The sequence below is a fragment of the Schistocerca gregaria genome, unplaced genomic scaffold (assembly GCF_023897955.1).
Source record: "Schistocerca gregaria isolate iqSchGreg1 unplaced genomic scaffold, iqSchGreg1.2 ptg000784l, whole genome shotgun sequence".
NCBI lineage: Eukaryota > Metazoa > Arthropoda > Insecta > Orthoptera > Acrididae > Schistocerca > Schistocerca gregaria.
This window is the reverse complement of record NW_026062153.1, coordinates 397,031-422,489: the sequence shown is the minus strand read 5'-3', so window position 1 is coordinate 422,489 and position 25,459 is coordinate 397,031. Positions and strand designations below refer to the sequence as shown.

The 25,459-nt window shown below is 40.2% G+C and overlaps 1 long non-coding RNA gene across 1 annotated transcript; it reads right to left on the bottom strand.

The window, feature by feature from the left end:
* Positions 1-25,213, bottom strand: LOC126321994 (uncharacterized). Its single transcript, XR_007558711.1, has 3 exons — positions 25,189-25,213; positions 14,143-14,229; positions 1-17 (listed from the first exon to the last, which is right to left on the bottom strand). It is a non-coding gene; the product is annotated as an uncharacterized LOC126321994 (long non-coding RNA).
* Positions 25,214-25,459: the final 246 nt, after the last annotated feature.

The window sequence follows — 25,459 nt, the reverse complement described above, 5'->3', positions numbered from 1 at the left end:
TGTGGCACTATCCTCACCTGCACAAAGAACATTATGTATGAGAACAGATGTATGTAGAATAGCTGAAATGTGAACAAAAACAGATGAAAACATTTCTGAAAGATATTTATTGGCAGAAATGACTTTTACTTGAGTAGCTCAGTCAACAGACCATATGCAAGTGAAAGGCAAAGGTTCACAGTGCAAGTTGGGGACATTTATCATAGCTTCAAAAGCCACAGGTATTGAACACTTACCACAAGTCAACAAAAATTTGAATCTGAGGACTAATTTTTGTAAAAACTATTACATAACTCTGAATATCTATTTGAGTTGTTTACAATTAACAAAGATATAATGTTACTTAAAAACCGTCTTGATTTCAAATATCATATGACGTAGCATGTGAAAACTGCTGGATTTGGACGGGTTACTCCTGTAACTGAAATATCAGATCTGAAGACGGTTCTGAAATAACCGAAACCGGTCATATGAATAAAAATATTTGCAATCAAGACGGTTTTTAAGTATCATTATAATTTAACTGATTGCTGTTGTCCCATAAGACATTATGTCTGTTTTTGCAAAATAACAAAGATATGTAAATTAGTATAATGTTACTACCTAGCCAGTGTTTCAAGCACCGGATCTGAGGACGGCCACGTTTGCTGGTTTTGATGCCAGCAGCTTTCATTGTGTCAACCTCCCAAAGACTGCTGTCATTTGCTATAAAACAAAGGCACATTCTGCGTAAAGGTACTTTTCAGTAGTGTACTGTTACTTAGTTATGAGTTTATTTATGATAAAAATAAAAAATGTAAATTAATTCCGATGTCTAACAAACAATTGTGAAAAATAAAAGTAGTGCACTTGTAACGCTGCTGATGGGTAAAAAAACCAAATAGGTAACTGAAATGTGATTCAAACGTAATTTCACCTCAAAAGTACACTTGGGATAAAGAACATGATATGTGACACAATTTGATAGTGTTCACTGTTTTAATTTTATAAAGCTGCATGTCTTGGTAATTACTAGGACATTCTGTTCTCGTGTGTGCTTGTGTTTGGCTAATGGGGTGGTGAAGTGGAGGAGGTTGGTGTGGAGGTGTGGTGTGGAAAGGCAACTGTGTTATTTCAGTCACAACATACATGCCTACTGAACTTCAAACTGTAATCCCTCCTTAGTTGCTCAAGAAGAGACCAAAAGCACCAGCTTCAAATATTTTCTGATTACGCAGCCCACAATCAAACACAACTAAAGAGAGAAAAGTATGCTGAGTAGTCCACTATGCCTCACTCATCAACATATTAGTGTATAAACCATGTAAAATGTGCCCTGCAGGAATGGCACCCCAGTACAGTATCTTGTCAATATACAGAAAAGGGCAAAGAGTCATCAAATAAAATATAGACCAAGATACCAAACGGGGAACAAATAATTATAACACAGAACTGTAAGAGACTTTGCCCAACATGAAACACCTATGATAAAGTGGCACGGGGGATGCAGGGGAGTTGAAGGATGTCACGGTGTGGTAATCTCATGGAAGTGGAGGAAACCAAGAAGAGATTTAGGTGACAAATCTCATGCTGTTGAGAAAGTTGTTTTTAAATTGTGGTTCTTAGATGATGTACACATTGAAATCAAACAATAGCTGCACCAGACACTCATTCTAATGTGAAGTTTAGTGGTCATTATGCACCCACAGAAAGCAAAAACATTGGTTGTAAGCCAGCTGGAGTGAGGTACGGGCTACCAGGTCTATTTGAAGGACATTAACTGACATTGGGTCTGGGGGATTAGTTGAGTAAGAAAAGGTATTCCACATGTCCAGACATTAACAGACAGGATATTCCTACCTTCAGAAAGTATCGGACTCAGAAAATTATTCGAGATAGGAATTTCGCTGCTTTGACAAGTAGTTCATTCCTCAGGTGTCTTCTATACTAAATGACCTTATTTCACGGTCCATTTGATTCTCTCCTTGCGTAGAGTATAAAATGAATTATGGTTCAGGGGTATAGCAGATAAATGAAGTATGCATACATAACAAAGCTGGGACTGCAGAGCAAGTCATGTGGAATTGGAACAGACAAGAAAGGGTGGTCTGTTCCCCACAGACTACATTAATAAACCTACTTTAAAATATGTATTACATAAGGAATCATGATTCAAGTCGTAAGTATGACATCCATGTAAGCTTATAATCAAACTCTCAGCCCAAAATATCATTGATTCTGAAAATTTAAAAAAGTCAACATTATGTCCAAGACATCAGACAAACTGCATGAAACAAAAAAATAAAATAAAAACAGCTCTATCTGCAAAGTGAAGGTAGGTGAAAGTAACAAGATAGGTTAACTCTATAGAAAACAAGGATTGGTGACATTCATGTGAAAGTTCCATTTTCCGTATCAGACTAATTAAACACTAGGTTAATTATACAGAAATGAGGAAAAAGTATGTACACTTAACACACAGAAGCATATACTGCAAAATGTTGGCCAGATTTACAGCAGCTTCAGCATATGATACAAGTACTATGTGTGGAGTACGTGAGAGAATCTAGTTTAAGATGCTCATCTCTAAGGCCTTGACCACAATAATGGAGGCATGCAGACTATTTTACAGAGCTACAGGTGAGTGGGCGGGAGAGGTCCAATTTTAAATGGATATATTTACTAATAAAGAAACATGACTCACTACTCAGAGAATAGGACAAATGAACATACTGCAGTGAAGAATAATGAGTAGGCCTTCAGTTTTAAGGCACAAACATTAGCCACATACAGAGGGTCACATACAAACACACAAATGGAGCATTTGAACTCTACAAAACACATGGAGTGGAAGATTCTGTACATCCATCTTCTCACAGATGGTTGTGGGTCTTGGATTTTCAGTACAGACTGTCCAATCTGTGCAATTGAAAAGCCAGCAGGTGATGTTTCAAGTGATCACTGTATCAAAAATCTACAGGTGACCGTCATTGAATATTGGCCATTGTTCTGACTGGATCAGACGTGGGAATCTTCCAACACATTGCAAAAGAGTATTCTTGGTAAAATAACAATTTGGAAATTTAGGTGGCTAACAGGTGTTCAATTTGACACTGTGCACCTGGAGAAGAATGTTATTTCAAAATTTTACAGATGCCACACTGCAGATACAAGCGTTGAAAAGCACAGAAGAAGAACAGTGTTTGGAAGCAGAGAGAGAGCCACAATGCTATTCAGTCTGTACAATGAACAAGAAGTTTAAAAAAGATGAAAGGAAAACAATGAGGTTTCTGAATGAACTTTAATTCTGTGAGAGATGGATAATCACTTGGGAGAGCAGTTAAATAAATGTCTTTAAAGAGATTAAAAGATAAACAACAAAAGTGAAACAAATTTAATGGAAAGTAGTTTAATTCCATGATCTAATTCACTCAGAATCACTTGATTTAATTAGACACATTAAGCAAGACATTATTGTATAATAGGATGCCACAAAAGTATGTGGCATTCTCCCTTGGTTTAAATTGATGGGGGATAAGATATTTTATCTAAGGATTTACAGTACAAGTTTTCTCTTATCAAATTTCTTGTACATGATCCAGAAGAGTTCATCAGTCTTCTGATGGGATTATAGAGTAGATCAGGATGGCCCACAGCAAACCAAACTACTTCACCTCGCAGTGTAACACACTCAATTATTTTCTGGACTACTCTAATTTCTCCCTTCTCCTGAAGTTCTTTTCTCTGTAGCTCCCCCAGGTATGATGGAAGATACTCTTTGTTCTCTTAACATGTGACCTCTCACATTCTTTCCCTTCTTGTCATTGTTTCTGTGGTGAAACTCTTCATTTCCTATAATTTGGGCCACTGATTTTCCAACATTTCTATGTAGAACGATATCTCTAACACTTTGATCCTGACCTCTTCCGGTTTTCTCACAATACTTAATTTAGAAGGACCACATAATTGTACAGATGTCAATTAACAATGCTCCCCCACCCTGACCCCTACACCCCAGTCTTTTATGACCCATGAAGAAATGTTAACTGTGCCTCTAGCATTATTTGATTGCACGTTTCCCAATTCTTTGTTTAACTCTTAATCTTCATTGGCTAACCAATGCCTTCTAACTCCTCTTCTATTGTGTCATCAGACAAATTGTACCCACATAGATGCCTTAATATATACTTGGCACCTATCAGCTCAGTACTCTGAGTTCAACAGTGAAACTAACGTCGCACTCTTAATGTTTGTTCCTTTGGTCTAATTTCACCAAAGGTTGCTTTGAATTTTTATATATGCTCAATAGTCCTACCAATGACTATTTCACTTTTGTTTTCTTCACATTTTTCTGCTGTCATTCCACTTTGACTTTTCAGCTTTCCTATTTATTTTACACTTAAATGTCTTATAATGATGTATTCCTATCTCTTACTGCAGATTTTTGTATTTCCTTACTTAAGAAATCAATTTCAGTATTTCCTCTGTAACACAATGTTTCTTTACGGTCGCCTTGTACATACTTACATTTGTCTGATCAACTTATGTGATTATCCTTTTCAGATAAATCCCTTTCTCTTCAACTGACCTGCCTACTACAGTACTCATTCCCACAGTATTTACTGCTTCAGAGAACTTCAGACACACAAAATTCATCCAAGTACCCCACTTCCTTCACAACCAATATTTCTGGACAATTCTCATAAGCTTCAGTCTATTCTTCATCATTACTAACATCATTACTAAATTGTGTTATGACTCTGTATCTGCTCCCAGGTACACCTTGCAATCCAATATCAGATTTTGCAAAAGGTCTCAAAATGATGTAATCCAACTAGAATCTTCTCACAACTCGAAGACTATTCGAAATATACCTCCTCTATTAATTTTTGAATAGTATAATCATAATTAACAACAAACTTATAGAACAATTGAATCTGTGTTTTTTACTTTGTCACTCCCATTGACAAGTTGATACTGTTCCACAATTCTGTCTTCTATTACATCGCCTACTACAGCATTCCAATCACTCACAATTATTAGATTTCCATTCTCCTGTCATTAACATTTTGTCATAGACTTTCACTTTCTCTTTATCAGACACTTGCAGATATATCTGAACCATTAGTGGTTTTTTCCCCCCTGTCAATTCTGATGAGCATAATCTTATTACTCAACTGCCCAATGTATTTACCTGCACAGATCCACACCCAAAATCTAGATAAGCAGTTGTAATGTGCATCACACAAGTCAGCTGATACAGCTAGAAGTTCAACAACAGCCAGAGGCTGACACTCATGGATGCTCACAGAGCCTCTCATCTGTGCACTCTACTGGTTGGCTGACAGCTTTTGGAGACAGGACTGGCCAGCTCTAACTCAGTCACTTTTGCCTTGATGTGTGTGTCACCTCACTGTTATTGTGCCCTCTCCATTGCCAGTGTATCGATTATAACAAGCTGTGTCTAGGCTTAATAAAGTTCATTGTGTCTGTCACAACATAGTGTTCTCTTCTGGGATTAGATCATACACAGTGACTCATTTCATTTCAGCTAAGGAATCTTTGCGATTGTGTGACTGCCTCTGCTTCTTGGCTTTAGATTTCTGCCATGAATTATTACAACTTATTCAATGAAAATGGACATTGAAACTATTTGACAACATATTAGTCGGAAAGATATTTGCTATGATTACAAGGGATGACAGCATCTGAACAGAAGTTTTGCATAATGGCATGCCACTCAGATCAATCCTCAGTTCTCATTTTTTTTTGTCTTCAGTCCTAAGATTGGTTTGATGCAGCTCTCCATGCTACTCTGTCCTGTGCAAGCTGCTTGATCTCCCAGAACCCACTGCAACCCACATCCTTCTGAATCTGCTTAGTATAGTCATCTCTTGATTTCCCTCTATGATTTTTACCCTCCACACTGCCCTGCAATGCTAAATTTATGATCCCCTGATGCCTCAGAACATGTCCTACCAAATGATCCCTTCTTCTCAAGTTGTGCCACAAACTCTTCTTCTCCCCAATTCTATTCAATACCTCCTCATTAGTTACGTGATCTAACCATCTAATCATCAGCATTCTTCTGTAGCACTACATTTCAAAAGCTTCCATTCTATTCCTTGTCTAAATTATTTATTGTCCATGGCTACACTCCATACAAATACTTTCAGAAATGACTTCCTGACACTTAAATCTATACTCGATGTTAACAAATTTCTCTTCACAAACGCTTTCCTTGCCATTGCCAGTCTACATTTTATATCATCTCTACTTCGACCATCATCAGTTATTTTGCTCCCCAAATAGCAAAACTCCTTTACTACTTTAAGTGTCTCATTTCCTAATCTAATTCCCTCAGCATCACCTGCCTTCATTCAACTACATTCCATTATCCTCGTTTTGCTTTTGTTGTTGTTCATCTTATACCCTCCTTTCAAGACACTGTCCATTCCATTCAACTGCTCTTCAAAGTGCTTTGCTGTCTCTGACAGTATTACAATGTAATCGGCGACCCACAAAGTTTTTATTTCTTCTCCATGCAATTTAATTCCTACTCAGAATTTTACTTTTGTTTCCTTTACTGCTTGCTCAATATACAGATTGAATAACATCAGGGAGAGGCTACAACTCTGTCTCAACCCTTCCCAACCACTGCTTCCCTTTCATGCCCCTCGACTCTAAAAACTGCCATCTGCTTTCTGTACAAATTGTAAATAGCTTTTCACTCCCTATATTTTACCCCTGACACTTTCAGAATTTGAAAGAGATTATTCCAATCAACATTGTCAAAAGCTTTTTCTAAGTCTACAAATGCTAGAAACATACATTTGCCTTTACTTAATCTTTCTTCTAAGGTAAGGCGTAGGGTCAGTATTGCCTCATGTGTTCCAACACATCTACAGAATCCAAACTGATCTTCCCTGAGGTCAGCTTCTATCAGTTTTTCCATTTGTCTTTATAGAATTCATGTTAGTATTTTGTAGCTGTGACGTATTAAACAGATAGTTCAGTAATTTTAGTCTGAGGGTATTTCACCTGTCTCATACAACTTGCTTACTTGACGGTAGAGTTTTGTCAGAACTGGGTCTCCCAAGGCTTTTTCTTTCTTTTTTATTATGGTTTTTGGGGCACAAAACTGCTACGGTCATAAACGCCCTGTCTGTGACTTAGGAAAATTCAGAAATGAGAACGAAACTCAAAAAATTGGAGAAACTAAAAATTAGAGGAAAGCTTAAAAAACCACTATAGAAGAGGGTTGGTTGTCCCCAAGAAGAGCTTCAAATGACTGACGTAATCTCACTGGCACTAATAAACTCAAGAATACAATCAGCTGAGTGCGTGTCATCTGCTAAAACGGAAGATATATCAGGCGACAGATGTAGACGGACCCGTAATGGAGTAAAATAGGGGCACTCAAATAGAAGGTGTCTTACCGTCCACAGCTGAGAGCAGTGGGAACAGAGTGAGGGAGGATCACCACTTAAAAGATATCGATTGCTAAAAAGACAGTGCCCTACCCGGAGTCTAGTTAGAAGTACCTCCTCTCGACGATGCATTCAGGAGGAAGAGGTCCAAGCATGGGGAAGAGCTTTCACATCCCACAATTTATTATTGGAAAGTGTCAACCAATGTGCATGCCATGAAAGGGTAACATAACAACATAAAACACTCCGTAGATCAGCGAAGGGAATCGTGCGAATAGCTGGATGAAGAAGAGAGACTGCAGCCTTGGCCGCTATATCGGCCCCCTCATTTCCACAGATACCAATGTGTCCTGGGATCCAGAGAAATGCCACAGAGACGCCCTGCAAGTGGAGGCAGTCCTGAATCCAGTGGACCACAGGGTGGACAGGGTACAGACCTTGGAGACTGAGGAGAGAGCTGAGAGACTCTGAACAGATAACATACTGTATTTGCAGATGGCAACGGATGTATTGGACAGCCTAGAGAACAGCATAAAGCTCTGCAGTATAAACCAAGCACTGATCGGGAAGCTGAAATCAATTTGTGGTGTCGCCAACAATATAGGCACTCCCTACACCTAACGATGTTTTCGAGCCATCAGTGTAAATAAATGTGTCTTCCTTAATTTGTGCACATAGAGCAGCAAATGCCCGATGATAAACAAGTGAAGGGGTACCATCCTTGGGAAATTGACAAAGGTCATGGAGGAGGCAGGTCTGGGAATGGAGCCAAGACGGTGCTGTACCCCAAGTTGTTAAGAAGGTTTTAGGAAAGCGGAAGGAAACAGAATGGAGCAGTTGACAGAAGCGGACTCCCGCTGTTATTAGGGAGGAATGGCGGAATGCATACACTAAATCCAGGGAGGCATCAAAAAAATGTCATGGGCCAGATTAGCAGGCATGGAAGACAGATGGCTAGGACTGCTCGCTGATTGGACAGTGAAGGTTCAGCGGTCACAGCATAAAGGCTTCCCACAGGGCTGGTGTAAAAAACCTCTAGACAGTAAAAGTAATCCACAGTGGTGGATAGAGACAAGATGCCGAAGAATAGACGGCCAAGCAGAGGAGTAAACTATGCTTCCATAGTCCAATTTCGAGTGCTCTAAGGCATGGTAGAGGCGGAGGAGGACCACTCGGTCCTCTCCCTAGGAGGTACCATTCAGGACACGGGGGGTGTTGAGGGATCGCAGACAGTGAGCCGAAAGATAGGAAATGTGGGAGGACCAGCACAGTGTTCTGTCAAACATAAGAGCCAAGAATTTAGCAACGTCCGAAAATAGAAGGTTGACATGTCCTAGATGTAAGAAAGGTTGAAGGAACTCCATACAACGCAAAAATTAACACAAACGGTTTTACTGGGAGAAAAGCGGAAACCTGTTGCGATGCTTCAAGAGTGGAGGCAATCGAGACATCCTTTGAGACCTTGTTCGAGAAGCCTGTTACGTTGAGAGCTGTAGTAGATAGCATGGACCCCTGGTGTACCCCGTTTTCTTGGGAGAAAGTACGGGAGAGAGTAGTTTCACCCGCACTATATATGTGCACTCTGCCATAAATTCGTGGAGAAAAAGTGGCAGCCGACCTAGAAAGCCCAAGAGAACAGCGTGCAGAGGATGCCTGTCCTCTAACAGGTATCTTATGCTCACACCAGATCAAAAAATATTGCTACCGTTTGGCGTTTCCAGAGAAAATTGTTCATGATATTAGTGGAGACAGATTCAGAATGATGTAGGTTGCAGTAAGTACTGGGAGATGAAGAAGCTTGCACAGGATAGAGTAGCTTGGAGAGCTGCATCAAACCAGTCTCAAGACTGAAGACCACAACACATAAGTGGAGGGAGCAACAATATGGTCAACTACAGAACAATGCTTTCGGAAACCGCACTCGGCAGGTGTTAAAAGACTGCGGGACTCCAGCCACCAAGTTAACGGCAATTTACCATATGCTCCAAAACCTTACATGCCCTACTGATGAGAGAAATGGGGCGATAGCTAGAGAGGAGATGTTTGTCCTTTCCAGGTTTTGGAACAGGAACGATGATAGCTTCCCCGACATCTTCTGGGAAAAGTACTGTCGTTCCAAATTTGATCATAAAGGTGAAGGAGGTAGTGCAGACTATGGTATGATAAATGCAACAACATTTGGATACCATCCAGTCCTTGGGTGGAGGAGCGAGAAGAAGAGAGTTTGTGTTGGAGCTCCCGCATGGAGAAAACAATATTACAGCTTTCGAAATTTTGAGAGGAGAAAGCAAGAGGTTGCAATTCCGCTGCACATTTCTTCAGGAGAAACACTCACGAGTAATTTTAAGAGTTCAAAATCTCATCAAAGTGTTGACCCAATGAGTTAGAAATTGCGATGGGGTCCACTAATGTATCATGTGCCAAAGTTAGCCCAGAGACCGGCAAGAAACTAGGCACGCAACATAACTGTCAATTCTGACTCCAAACTTCAGAGGAGGGAGTGAAGGTGTTAAATAAGCTAGTAAAGAAGTTCCAGGTTGCCTTCTTGCTATCGCAGATGATATGACGGCATCGTGCGTGGAACTGCATATAGCAGACACAGTTGGCCAAAGTAGGATGTTGGTGGAAAACGCGAAGAGAACGTCACCGCTCATGTATTGCATCATGGCATGCGTCGTTGCACCAAGGAACTGGGGGGAACTGGGGCAATTCAGCGGTGCATGGTACTGAACGTTCTGCAGCTGTAAGGATAACGTCTGTAATGTGTGTGACCTCATTGTCGGTGCTAGGAGAGTGACGGTCATCGAATGTTGCTAGAGATGAAAAAAAGTGTCCAATCGGCTTGGGCAAACTTCCAGCGTCGCGGGTGCATATATATATTGCAGTTGAAACTGTAGTCTAAGGACACATGGAATGTGGTCACTCGAGTGTGTATCATCAAGGGCGAACCATTCGAAGTGCTCAGCTAGCGGAACAGTACCAACCGAAAGGTCCAAATGAGAGATATTTGTCGTGGAGGTAGACCAAAATGCAGGGTTCCCAGTGTTGAGGCAAACAAGATCCGCTTGGTGGAAGACGTCTATCAATAGTGAGCCACGCTGACATGGATGTGGAAGTCCCCAAAACGGGTAGTGGGCATTGAAGTCCCCAACCGCAAATAGGCGGGTGGAAGCTGACCAAGATGATGAAGGAGATCAGCTCGTACCATTGGTGTGGACGATGGAATGTATACATTGCAAAGAGAGAAGGTGTATGCAGAAAGGGAAAGACAGACAGTGACAGCTTTGAAGAAAGGGGAATGGGTGATAATGGAGAGTATCATGGAGAAGGATCATGAGTCTTCCATGTGCTGGAGTGCCTTCAACAGAGGGGAGATCAAATAGGACGGACTGAAAATGGGGGAGAACAAAGCAGTCATGGGGACACAGCTTTGTTTCCTGAAGACAGAAAATGACCAGTGAGTAAGATCGTAAGAGGATCAACAATTCATCCAAAGTGGCTTGAATACCATGGATGTTCCAGCGGATAAAGGCCATAGGGTGAACAGAAAATGGAGGAATGTGACCTAGGTTGCCATCAACTCAATGACTGCTCAGAGCTTGCAGCCGACAGCATGGAACGGCATTCAGCTGAATGCAAAAGATGCTGATCCATAGGTTGTTCAGGAGCAGCTCCTGCCACCAGTGATCAGCCGGTTGATTGGCCGGCAGCAGTGCGCAACAGCGACAGAGAAGACGGCCGAGTGTGGATACCGCCACGTGGTGCTGTAGATGAGATATGCCTTGGCAGAGAAGGAGAGGAACTGGGTTTCTTATTAGCCTTCTTGGAACCATAATGTTTAGATGAAGGAGGAACCAATGGTTGTGAAGTTGGGGTATGTAAAAAATCTTCACGAGTGTGCTCTTTTTTATAAGTCCGCGTGTCTGACTTTTGGGCTCGAGACTTAGCAGAACCCAATGAAGGGTGAGCCTTAGAGTGAACAGGTGAAAGTGGGGAGGTTGAACAGGTTATCTTTGCGCTGGCCAATCTGATGACCGTGGCACTAAAGGTGAGATCACAAGTCTGCATGGCCGCCTCATTCGTTGGCCGAGGAGAGGCAAGGACAGTGCTGCACTTTCCTGTCTGAGGCACAATAGGCTTTCGACTGGCTAATAATTTTCGAGCAGCAAAGGTCGACACCTTTTCCTTCACTCTGATTTCCTGAATGAGCTTTTCGTCTTTAAAAATGGGACAATCTCTAGAGGAAGCAGCATGGTCACCCATACAGTTGTCGCAACAAGGGGATGGAGATGGACAAGCACCTTCATGGGCATCCTTGCCACACGTAACACATTTGGCCAGATTGGAATAGGACTGGCTGATGTGATTGAACCGCTGAAACTGATAGCAACGCATAGGGTTTGGGATGTAAGGGTGAGCAGAAATTCTCTCATAGCCTGCTTTGATTTTTGATGGGAGTTGAACTTTGTCAAATATCAATAAGACGCCATGTGAGGAATTTAAAGTTTGGTGCTCTTCCACACGGACAGGGAAGGTGTGTAGCAGTTAAGTACGCAGCAATTTTAGTGTCTGGAGGGCACTGATTGTTTCTAACAACAAGGTGCCATTTTGTAATCTGGAACAAGACTTTACAGGACGTGCGATTGCGTCAACACCTTTCTGAATAATGAAAAGGTTGACCATGGAGAAGTTGTGACTTTTGTCAGACCTAGAAACAACAGGAAACTGTGGCAATGATGGAAGGACTGTCTGTGGCTGAGACTCATTGAACTTATGCTTGTGAGCAGACATAGTAGATGATGAAGAAACCATTGCGAAAGTATCCCCCATGATTGCTGTCATCTCCAATGGCATTCTCCTTCCTTCTCCCAATGCTGTCAGTAGTTTTAATGGAATAATGTTTACTCTGGGTCCCTTGTTTCGACTCAGATCTTTCAGTGCTCTGTCAAAGTCTTCACGCAGTATCATGTCTCCCATTTCATCTTCATCTGCATCCTCTTCCATTTCCATAATACTATCCAAGTACATCACCCTTGTATTAACGCTCTATATACTTCTTCCACCTTTCTGCTTTCCCTCCTTTGCTTAGAACTGGGTTCCATCTGAGCTCTTGATATTCATGCAAGTGGTTCTCCTATCCCCCAAAGGTCTCTCTGCTTTATGCGAAGGCAGTATCTATCTTACCCCTAGTGACGTAAGTCTCTACATCTTTGCATTTGTCCTCTAGCCATCCCTGCTTAGCCACTTTGCTCTTCCTGTTGACCTCATTTTTGTGGTGTTTATATTCCTTTTTGCCTGCTTCATTTACTGCATTTTTATACTTTCTCATTTCATCAATGAAATTCAATATTTCTTCTGTTACCCAGCGATTTCTACTAGCCATTATCTTTTTACCTATTTGGTCCTCTGCTGCCTTCACTATTTCATCCCTCAAAGCTACTCATTCATCTTCTCCTGTATTCCTTTCCCCAATTCCTTTCAATTGCTGCCTTATGCTCCGATATTTCTCCAATACAACCCATATAATTTGGCTATGCAGATGACTCGTCAACATCATCTGACCTAGCCATATTCAGCCAAAACTTCCAAAAAAGTAGGTTACAACCTAATGTAAGAAAACGCAAGTTGCACATTTTCACTTGTAAAACAGACTGGCACATAGAGTCCTTGATGCTCATTTTGACAGAGACAGAGTGTCATAATGTGCACCTGAAGTACCTTGGGACAGACACTTCGTTTTATGTAGCACTTACAACCAACACCTGGAAAGCTGAAAAGCACATACAACATTCTGCACCAGCTCTGTGTTCTTGTCGGGCAGTGTCAGCAAACACATTTCAGTCAATAGCAGAGTACATCTACTGTGTGCCCATTTAGTGGAATAGTACATATGTGAAAAAGGTATATGTACATCTTAACTGATGTGCATCCACTGTCAGTAGGTCTGTACAGTATATTTCCACACATTGGTTACCTATATCAGGTCACATTCCACATCATTACATAATGTGAAAAAGTGCTCTACTACACACATATCAGAATTCTTATCATGGCTTGGTTTCTTCCTGAAAATGAATTCAATGCCACCAATAAACAGAAATGCGGTCAGCAACAAAAGTGTTCTCTGCCATGACTGAAACTGTCTTGCACCCACGAGAAAACCCATGGACTTGACAAGCCTTGAGAAATTTGTGTATTTGAATGGTGCAAGGAAGATGTGTAAACACGTTCCGCAAGTGAGGCAAATCTTCATTACCATCTTGGGACTGTGGTGTGTGATGGCAGATAGTAGCTCATATGTTATAAACATGTCTCACAAGTTCCTACAAGGGTTGTTTTGAAGAATTTCTGACAGTGATGATTAATGTGATGAACTACATAACAGAGCTGCAGGTGTGAGTAATCTGTAAAGCATAAATATCGAAGTAATATGTCATCTCGTGTCAAATCTTTTCATTTAAAAAGTAACCATCTGAAATTACACCTACTGCCATTTGTGTCATATTACATTTGAGAGCTGTGTTGAAATGTAGTAGTTTGTATATGTATCATTTGATTGAAAATCTGATAACATATGCCTTAAATAAATTGGTTATTCCATCTTTTTCTCATAGTTACCTACCCTTAGGTAGATTGAAATGAGGGACTAATCCAGAATGTTTTGCCAATGGTGAGTTCATTGTGAACTGTAAGTAAAATAGCTTCACCAAAAACAACAAATGAAATTAATTACCTTTATTCTTTGTCCACTCTGAACAGCAGTGTCTCCAACATCGAGGTACTCCGTTACAAAATTTCCTCTTTATCTCATCAGGCACTCCTGAAAACATAAATAAAGATATATCAATAACCATCATTGACACTCGGATCTTACCTAAAATGTAAAAAGTTCTGCTTTACACCACAGAGAGACAAAAATGAACAAGAGGTCGAGTGGAGAGGTCGAGTGGAGAGGTCGAGTGGAGAGGTCGAGTGGAGAGGTCGAGTGGAGAGGTCGAGTGGAGAGGTCGAGTGGAGAGGTCGAGTGGTGGGAGGGAGGGAGGGCAGAGAAGAAGGAAGAGGATGAAACATGTTATCGATTCATGACCCAATACTCACAGGGCCACAAAGCTTCTAGTCCCCGTCTGACAGATGGAACCCTATGAACAATGTAGTCAGTCCTCACGTCTTAACACACAGAGAAGAGGTGGGATATTGAGTGATCAGGATACTTGTGCCACCACACCTATTCTCCATGGTAGCCAAATACTAGCAGTGAACATTTCATGCGCCACCAGTATTAAAGCTGGCTTGCCTCTGAACAGAGCAGCACAACAGAGCACAAGTGTATTCAGTGATGAAAGGAGGCTGACTAGCTGTCAGGTAACACAAAAAATTCCCATTTCTGATGAGTACCTAAGGAAAATTGCCCCCCTATAACAGCTGCTTTTCTGACTTATACAACCCAAGGCAAATAAAATGAACCATCACAAAGGAATTGACTGTACGGGATAGAAATCGGGATTTTGTGTACATATACAGATAAACAAATGATTACAATTTTAGAAAAGTGGGATAATTTATCCCACAAAAAAGAGCTTCACAAACTGTGCAAATAAGTAATGCATTGGCTCAACTCTGCCCCTTATGCAAGCGGTTTTCAGCTTGCTATTGCTTCATAGAGATGGTGAATATCCTCCAGAGTGTTCCAATGCCAAACCTGGCCAAGTGGTGTGTGTAGTCATCAAAATCACAAGACGGTTTGAGTGCTGTGGTCATAATGCTCCAAACACACACTAGTCAGAAGAGATCCGGTAATGCTGCCGATTGAGGTAACATTAGTCGAGCATGAATGCGAGCAGTAGAAACTCTCACCATGTATGAGCAGACATTATCCCAATGAAATGTGAGCCCAAAATGGCTTTCAATGAATGGCAATGAAATGAGGCACAGAATATCGTCTTGTACCTCCGTACTTTAAGGATGCCATGGATGACAACCCGAGGAATCCTGCTACAAATAGAAACAGCACACATCACTACTGGTTGTCAGGCTAAATGGCTAGTGACAGTAAAGCTGATATCTCACTTCTGCCTGTACCACTTCGTGACATGCCTTCTGCCTGGAATCTCAGTGACTTTAGTAGAATTGTCTTCAGTGACGAGTCCTGCTTTGAAGTGAGCCCCTATGACCACAGTACATTATCACATGCACAATCTGCAAACACAGTGAGTCTTGTTTGTACTTCACCATCGAGTGTTTGTTATTTTGAGAAGACAGGCCAAGAATGAATGCCTTTCTGCAAGCCTTAATTGTCACCCTTAAGCTCTTATAATAGCTCCAAATCATAGAGGAAACAGCCAGAATCAAAGTGAGACCATGAGTAATCACAACAAAAGTGTAGCATTTAGAACCTGTCTGTCCCACATGGCCTACCATTGAGGAACTTATTGCACAATCTTCATTTGAAGCCATGCATGTTTCTAACCGATATTAACTGCTTTCAGCTAAAGTATTATTTAGAACTATGACATGACTCGCCTTTTATCTTAGGGAATTGGAAAAACAGTGCTTCTGCACATTCCTCAGGTCCCACAACATACAACTGCAAGCGACGTTCTGTAGATACCAGTTTCGAGGACATGCTAAAAACTGAAAAGTCAAAAACAAATTCCATCACATTCAAACCGCTCCCCATATGGGCACAATTTTTCTGAAGAAAATTGTTTGAAAGCTATCATTTTATGAAAGGACATCGACAGCATTGAGATTCTGTATAATACTCATAAAAAACTTATTTCTGACATTTTCTTCAAATTTCTCTCTCTGAGTAACACAAAGTTTTCTGAATGTCTAAAAAGACTTGTCACACATTGTGTGAGTAGTGTCATGTAACGGACTACTGAAACTACTGATACTGCCAGTTGGCAAGGTGTGCGGTGTCGTCAATCAACTTGAAGGAGCAAGTGAACTTTAACTACGTAGACATGAAGTGAAATATTATTATTTTGTTACAAAATAATACAATGACAATAATGAGGTATACTGCCACAGAATTATATTATAAACACTTTTAATTTTTTAAACTATGATTTTCATATATGTATACGTGAGGTGTGTAAAATATCAATATACAACCAAGGTTGGCAATACTGCACAGTTTGTAATCTCTGAACAGGAGCCGGTTGTTGGCGGGTGTAGAGTCAGTGGGGAGTTGGTGTTGGGATGTCTTGTAATATGCATGCTTTGAAAAGATCAAGGATGGCGGGAATGAAATGAAGTACTGGAAAATATCATCACAATCAGGATTTGTAAAATAAAAGTTGGAAGTTTAACTAAGCATCTGTTTTTATGCAGCAAAATACACACCCTGGACCACAAATTTATTTAGCAAACAGTGGATGGCGATATTCATCACTGGACGACAAGCGTGCACCAACAACCAATAATGGTAAGAAAGTTATATTACTCTAAATTCATATTGTGATGATACCTATCTTTCTCCATGTCTTCAGCCCTAAATGTACTCTGTTGTTGGAGTGAACAACACGATGGGGTCTGGTGGTCATTTGACACACCAGGGAGACCACACAAGTTTAAAAATCATAATTTGCAGCTTAATATACTACTACTGATAATAATTAATATTTGTCCCCTGCAGAAAGAGGTGCTTTAAAGTAGGCAAAGCACATTTGGACAATTTTTGTGTTGCCAGCTGTAGTTGTGTAAGATTGTTAACATTATAGTGGTACCTGTTAAACACACAAGATTGCAAGTGCATCAGAAACACGTATCAGATGGAATGTCACCCTTTGTGATACAGGTAACACAAAGACAGGCAGACAGACTGACCGTCAAATGACAATACAGACTTGATAGTTTTACCAAATTGTGATTGTCATGCAAACTGGACATGTTGACCCTTGGGGCTGAGATTTAGAAACGCTGCTACCTGGACTGAGAATCCTTTGAAGACAGCTTTATCGAGGCTTGGCACTGCTCACATACTCACTAAAAACTGTAGGTAATTGCAGATTGTATTTTGCCGAGGGCACAGAACAGTGTGAGGCAACTTGGACAACATTTTTAAATCTCCAAACATACCCACCTCTTGTCCCATCTGTACTTCATTGCAGTATGTTCAGTTAGATTGTGATAAGCTGGACCTTAAGCAAAACAGCTTCTACTACTTCTTATTTGGTGGCAATAAATTGCAGAATTTTAAGTATCTGAAGGTAAATTAGTGGGAGAGGGAGACGAGTTACACAATATCACACAGGATACTATTTAGTAACTGATATTTTCCCAACAATTCTCCTTTTTACAGGTGGAGAAAAACTGAGTCCCAAAATTTTAACCCTGGATAGCAGATGCTAATAGGAACCAAAATTACTAACATAGTGTCAGTTAACAACACACTATTTTTAAACTATGTAAACTTGGTGCAATTCACATCAATTGGCCATGGGATTGACTTGTTGCTGTTCGTCAGTTGACGGGCAGTGCTATAGCTGTCAATCCTCGCAAACAAATGTCCCTCGCACTGTCACTACCCTAACACAATATGAACATGTGTCAAATAGGTCTCAATGTTTGTCTCCATCTCACATAAGAGGCATTCACATGTCACCTTTGTTTTGGAGCACACAAATCTTCTGCAATTTGTTCATACAGTGAGCGTGGCAACACAGTATTTGTTTGAAGAATGATGAGACACGGATTTTGTTCATGGACTAGCTGATGGTAACACACATGAAACTTGATGTTTGTATGAGGAATGGTACCCAGCAATATGTCACCCACACTCGCAAACATTTACAGCAATTCACCATTGAATTGGTGAATCAGGCTCGTTAACAGGATATCATGGTGATGCTGGAAGACCTCAAACATGATGGGACACTGCATTTGAAGACTCAATCACTTTTAGGAAGCACCTAAAACATGTACTTGAGCAGTTGGAAGCAACATAGGAGCCACACATCAGTTAGTCTGGAAGGTTTTGAGGAATGGTGCCCAGCATCCTTTTACTTTCCACCCTGCTCTAGACCTAAATCCTGTGGGGGACAATGAATACTGGCTAGAGTTTATCCAGTGGTTTCAGCAACATGTTGCATGAGATCCCAAACCCCCCTCCCCGGCCACCACCTCAATTGTGTTTTTTACCGACGAGTGTGCCTCCTACTGAGATAGTGTTTACAGCACTCAAAACATTGGGGCAAGAGGAAATCCTAGTGTCATCTACATGTACACCCATGGACCCCAGGAACAATTTTTGCTCAACATTTGGGCGATCATTGTGGGTGACCATCTTACTGGGCCTGTCCATCTACCTCTTTGGCTTACTGGGGGAAATTACCTTCACTTATTGAACAAACTCTACCCGGCCTGCTGGAAGATGTTCCCCTGGAAATACAGCTATGCAAGTGATTGCAGCATGGGGTGCCTCCACATAAGAGTCATGCTGTGCACAGATATTTAAATGAACTTTGTGATGGCCAGGTAATTGGCAGAGGTGGCCATAGGACACGGCCCCCGCAGTCACCACAACTCGTGCCACAAAACTTTTTCCTGTGTTGATTCTTCAATGTTCTAGTTCACCCACCTGGGCAGGATCCACTTAGAAACAAAGAGGAATTAGTGCATCTCATTCAACACGCTGCCAATCACATCAAGGCCATGCCAGGAATCTTTGAAAGAGTTTGGCAAAACACCATTCGACATTATCAAGCTTGTAAACAATGTTGTAGCTACAAAAAAGGCCCTTTTAAGGGCCAAAAGAATTTGTAAAAGACTTTCCGTATGCAAATTAACAGCTGCTGATGATTTTGTTCTCAGTACATCTTATCATGAAACTACAATGGATGTGTTGGGACCCTGACGGATTTGCCCCTAGCGCCCCAGAGTGGAAGGCTGGTATGCTACCACTGAGCATGTGTGCCGCCTCAGATACACCGCGATTTCCAACAGGCAAAGCATTCCAGTCACACATTGTCCAGAAAACCTGGCAACACAGCAATGCCATGGCCAATTGGACCACATGACACCAAGTTTCCACAGTTTAAAGATTGTTGACCTACACAACATTAGTAATTTTAGTTCCTACTGGCATCAGGTATCCAGAGTTAAAATTTCACGACAATTTTGCTCCACCCTGTATATGGATGACAACCATCACGTAGGCCAAATTAAGAAACAGACCTCCGAGAACTACCCAAATATGGGACATCCAGTATGCAGTTGCCACAAGAGTTGAGTGGCATCTGTGGGTCATCAGGATCTCTCAGATTCAGCACTAGTTAGAAAACCTGCCTCCAGCATATAGTCTCATCCCACTACCTTTCTAAATTTAACCTTCCATCAGTATAACCTCCCTTTTCCTGAGTAGTATATATCACTGAAAGTAAAGTGTGGTCAAGGCTATTACAAAAATATGATAAAATAAACTAGTTCTTAAATTAAGGTGTAGAAGTATTAGTACTGGTGATGCACGCATATTACTATCCACACACCTTTCCATCCCAACAGCCTTATGAACTTAGCTTCCTTTAACACCTCCCTTTTTTTCACAATAACAACAACAACAATTATTATTGTAGTAGTAGTAGTAGTAGTAGTAGTAGTAGTAGTAGTAGTAGTAGTAGTACCCCGTGGAGGCTCGGGAAAAGAATAGGCCTCCAGTCATAAAAGGCGACAAAAAGAACAAACCACTAATAGGGCTAACACCCTTTACTGTTATTAGTTGGTTCAGGACGGAACTAATGAAGCCTCAGACAAGCGCTGTCATGGTCGGGGATGACGCTTAAACCCTATACCCGTCCACATTGGTAATGACACTGCTAGCCACACGGAAAATAATTTAAATCCGAATAGAGGTGTTTTGTAGGATATGCTTCCTGCAACCACTCTAGAAGGAAAACAAAGACATAGGATGAGATGGTCTGATGAAGTTAACCGACACATGATGTTCTGTTATTACCAAGCAGCAAACTTAGGATCAAACAAAACTGGATACAGTATACACAACATTTTTACCAGATAACCAGAATTAAAATTTTTAACAGAACAACGACTAGCTAATCAGATCCATGTAATGATCAAAATTAACAGGATACCACAGTCAGAATTAGAAAATATCAAACAACAAGTACAACAAATACTGGAAGAAAATTATGTGCAATCAGAAGAAGAAGAAAATACAGTAATGGACTCTCACATCCCAGAGCAAACAAACAAAGAACACCACGCATCAATTAAACAACCAGGGGAAAATTAAATCTTAAGACAGCCACCAGAACAAGCACAAATAGAACATGAAGTGACACACATGTTAGATATAGAAAAAAAATTTCAGTTGACATATATGGAATACAAAGACACAAATACAAACATTAGACCATTCTTGCTTAGACCACCAAATAACCCACAAGTCAAAACAACAATAACAACTATCAACACAATCATACACAACAAAATAAATGAAAATGCAACTATGGAAAAGTTACAACTACTGGTTTATATAGGAGCACTCACTACACGAAATATACACACCAGGCAGAGATCAGAACCAACCAACACACAGGAGATACGCATAAAACCAGCATGGCAACACAGCCTACAGATCAGAATAGAAAAACTGAGAAAAGACATCAGACAGCTAACACAATTTATAAGACGTCAAATGTCAGAAAAAAATGAAAAATGTTAGGTGAAATCTCACAACAAGAAGCAATGGAGCAATTAGATGAAAAGAAGCAGAAATTACAAGCATTGGCCAAACGACTTAGAAGATACAAAAATGTGGAAATAGAAGGAAACAAAACCAAACATTCAACACAAACCAAAAGATATTTTACCAGACAATAGATAACACACATTAAAATAGACAATCCACCAAACATAACAGACATGGAACACTTCTGGAGCAACAAATGGTGAAACCCAGTACAACACAACAGGCATGCACGGTGCATAGAAGCAGAAACAGACACATACAAGATGATACCACAAATGCCTGAAGTGATAATTTTGCAACATGAAGTCAACTGAGCAATTAATTCTATGCACAATTGTAAAGCCCCTGGAAAAGATAAAATAGCAAATTTCTGGCTAAAGGAGTTCACCTCCACACATTCACATCTAACTAAATTATTTAACAGTTACATTGCAGACCCATACACATTCCCTGATACACTTACACAATGAGTAACTTATCTGAAACCTAAAGATCAAGCAGACACAGCATACCCTGCAAAATATCGCCCCATAACATGGCTACCAAGAATATACAAAATATTAAGTTCAGTCGTTACACAGATATTAGTGACACATACAACACATAACAAAATTATAAATGAATTATAAAAAAAATGTTGCAAAGGAGCATGAGGATGTAAAGAGCAACTGACAATAGATTCAGAGAAGACAAATCAAGCTAAAACTAAACAAGGTCACTACACTACACACACATTGATTACCAAAAAGCTTTTGATAGTCTACACGACTCTTGCTTACCACAGGTATTGGAAATATACAAAGCAGATCCTAAATTCATACAGTTCCTAAACATAGTAATGAAACATTGGAAAAGCACACTTAATATCCAAACAAATTCAAATAACATCACATCACAGCCAATACAGATTAAGCATTGAATATACCAAGGAGACTCATTAAGTCCTTTCTGGGTCCGGCATGCTCTGAACCCACTATCCAACATGTTAAATAATACAGATTATGGATATAATATTACTGGAACATACCCACACAAAATCACATATTTGCTATACATGGATGATGTAAAACTACTGGCAGCAACCAATCAACAACTCAACCATTTACTAAAGATAACAGAAGTATTCAGCAATTATATAAATATGGCTTTTGGAACAGATAAATGTAAGAATAACAGTATAGACAAGGGAAAACACACTAAACAGAAAGATTACATATTGGATAACCCCAGTGACTGCATAGAAGCAGTGGAAAAAACAGATGCCTATAAATATCTAGGATACAGACAAAAAATAGGAATAGATAATGCAAATGTTAAAGAGGAACTAAAAGAAAAATATAGACAAAAACTAACAAAAATACTGAAAAAAGAATTGACAGCAAGAAAAAAAGACAAAAGCTATAAATAATTACGCTATGCCAATATTGTCCTACACATTTGGAGTAGTGAAATGGAGTAATACAGACCTAGAAGCACTCGGTACACTTACACGATCACAATACCACAAATATAGAATACATCACATACATTCAGCAACAGAAAGATTCACATTATGTAGAGACGAAGTAGGAAGGGGATTTATTGACAAATAAATGCTACATTATGGACAGGTAAACGATTTAAGAAAATTCTTTATAGAACGTGCAGAAACTAGCAAAATACGCATAGCAATCACTCATATAAATACATCGGCTGCACCATTACAATTTCATAACCACTTCTACAACCCCTTAGATCACATAACGTCAACAGGTATGAAGCAAGTAAATTTGAAAAAGAAAAAACTACATGGCAATCACCCATATCATTTAATACAGCCACACATCGATGAAGACGTATCCAACACATGGCTAAGAAAAGGCAATATATACAGTGAGATGGAAGGATTCATGGTTACAGTACAGGATCAAACAATAAACACTAGATATTACAGCAAGCATACTATTAATGATTCCAATACCACAACAGATAAGTGCGGACTTTGCAAACAACAAATAGAAACAGTAGATTACATCACAAGTGGATATACAATACTAGCAAATACAGAATACCCCAGAAGATATGACAATGTAGCAAAAATAATACATCAATGACTTGCCATACAACATAAACTAATAAAGCAACATGTTCTCACATACAATTATGAACCATAAAATGTATTGGAGAATGATGAATACAAATTATACTATCAACTACCGGAGTAATACCACACAGTATCCACCAGTACATGAATGCAATGCAGCTACATCCAAACATATATATACAACTACAGAAATATACAACTACAGAAATATGTAATTAATGATACATGTACAATTACCCAAAAGTTCCTAAATGCAATGGAACATATACCGTACAGTTAAAAGGAAGTCACGCTTGATCAAGGTCCGCACCACTTTCCATTTTTATTGAGACATAACGCCTGAGAAAGGAAATTATATAATAATAATAATAATAATAATAATAATAATAGTAATAGTAGTAATTATCATACCTATTGCATCTCATTATTTCGTTCACTGTTCTAACCTTCTTATTTTCAGCCTACCCTCCCTTTCTCTGTCTAATGCTTCTCCTCCTTGCCCTCCATTTCTTAATTGTATTACTCATTTTTTTCCTTCCTCTAAATCTGTTTTCTTTCTTAATCATTGTAGCTCGTATCTGTGAGTACAGAGAGCAAATTCCAAATCAAGAAATTAAAGCACTTAAAGCAGTGATGCTTTTAGGGGTGAATCAATCCATCCAGAGGGTAAGATAATGGAAAATGAAGGCACTGTATTTTTTACCTACCATGAAGATGACATATCGAGTTGTATCCCCACACAATGAAGAGTGTTACTCACTTCAGGTTTGGCTAAAGCCTTCTTAAGAAAAGAAAAGTCACACTCTCACAAACAAGCACACATCATTACCACTGTCTCAAGAAGCTCCAGCAACAGTGCTACAGTCACATTGATTTAAAGTAGCAATCCAGAATGGGACACAAAAAGGGTTGATATAGAGAATACAGGTGTGACAAGGGAGCAGCACTGTAACAGAGCAGGCAGGTTCTACTTGGCAGCAGGAGAATGCTGCCAGGCACAGTATCTGGAAGCTGTGGGGGAGCAAGTGCAGAAGGATTGGGGAGAAAAGGGAATGGGGAAGGAGAGGTGCAGAGAGTGGGGAGAAAAACCAGAGGGTGCATTGGGAGAGAGCAGCACACAATGGAAGTGAGGGAAGGTCGTGTGGGACAGATGCAGCAGAAACTGTTGGATAGACTGTGTGTGAGCAACAGGTTGTAGTAGACTGAGGAAAAGATAATTTTTAGAGTGGTGCAAGTGCTGAGAGGATAACTACCATCTGTACAGTTCAGGAAAGATGGTGGTGGAAGGAATGATCCAGATGGCCCAGGTTATAAAACAGGCACATAATGAAACATATTATGTTCTGCTGCATGTTGTTCCACATGGTGGGCCCCATACCTGTTGGCCACAGTTCGGCAGTGACCATTCATCCTGGTTGACAGCTGATTGATAGTCCTTCCAATATAAAAAGCTATGCAATTAATGCATCAGTGCTGGTATCTGACAAACTTGTTTTCACATGTGGTATGCCCTTTGATATGTTGGAATAATCCCGTGACAGGACTGGGACTGGAATCACTGTTTTGTTGGATGGGACAGGTTTGGACCTAGGTCTCCCATAGAGATGATATCCCCGTGGAGAGGTGAGGGATTTTCAGTATCATAGGGATGAACTAGGATTTTGTGAAGGTTGTGCAGGCATGGTTCACTACTTTAGGAGGGATGGGAAGAAGCTCTGTTAGGGTATCCCTTGTTTCAGGGCACAATGATAGGGGATCCAAGGTCTATCAGAGGGCTACATCTATCATCATGCCACAAAATGTGGTACTTCCAACCCAATCTCCTTCTTACCCATCCTAAAATGGTGTTCCATAGCCCACCCCACCTCTGCAACATCTTAGTCCATGACTATTACTCTCCCCCCATGCCAAATCCTTGCCACAGGGGTCATTTCTAAAAAACACTGTTGACTGATGATATATTTAACCTTTGAAATACTTACGATTATTATCATCCCGCAACTCGCCGAGGAGGTGGCAAGTGTTGCCATCGGTGAGCCTGACGTAACTGCAACTCTGGCCCTGGCCAACTCTAGCCTTCACAGCTGCAGTCACATATCTCATTACACTGCCTCGGAAGTACCTAATGAACATAAAAAATGAATTACATCTGTGTATTATTTTACATTACACTGCATGCAATTTAAAGAAAAAAATGATTTAAGAAATTTTCACTAAAACTCATATAGTTACAAAACTCAGTTTGAGGACTGT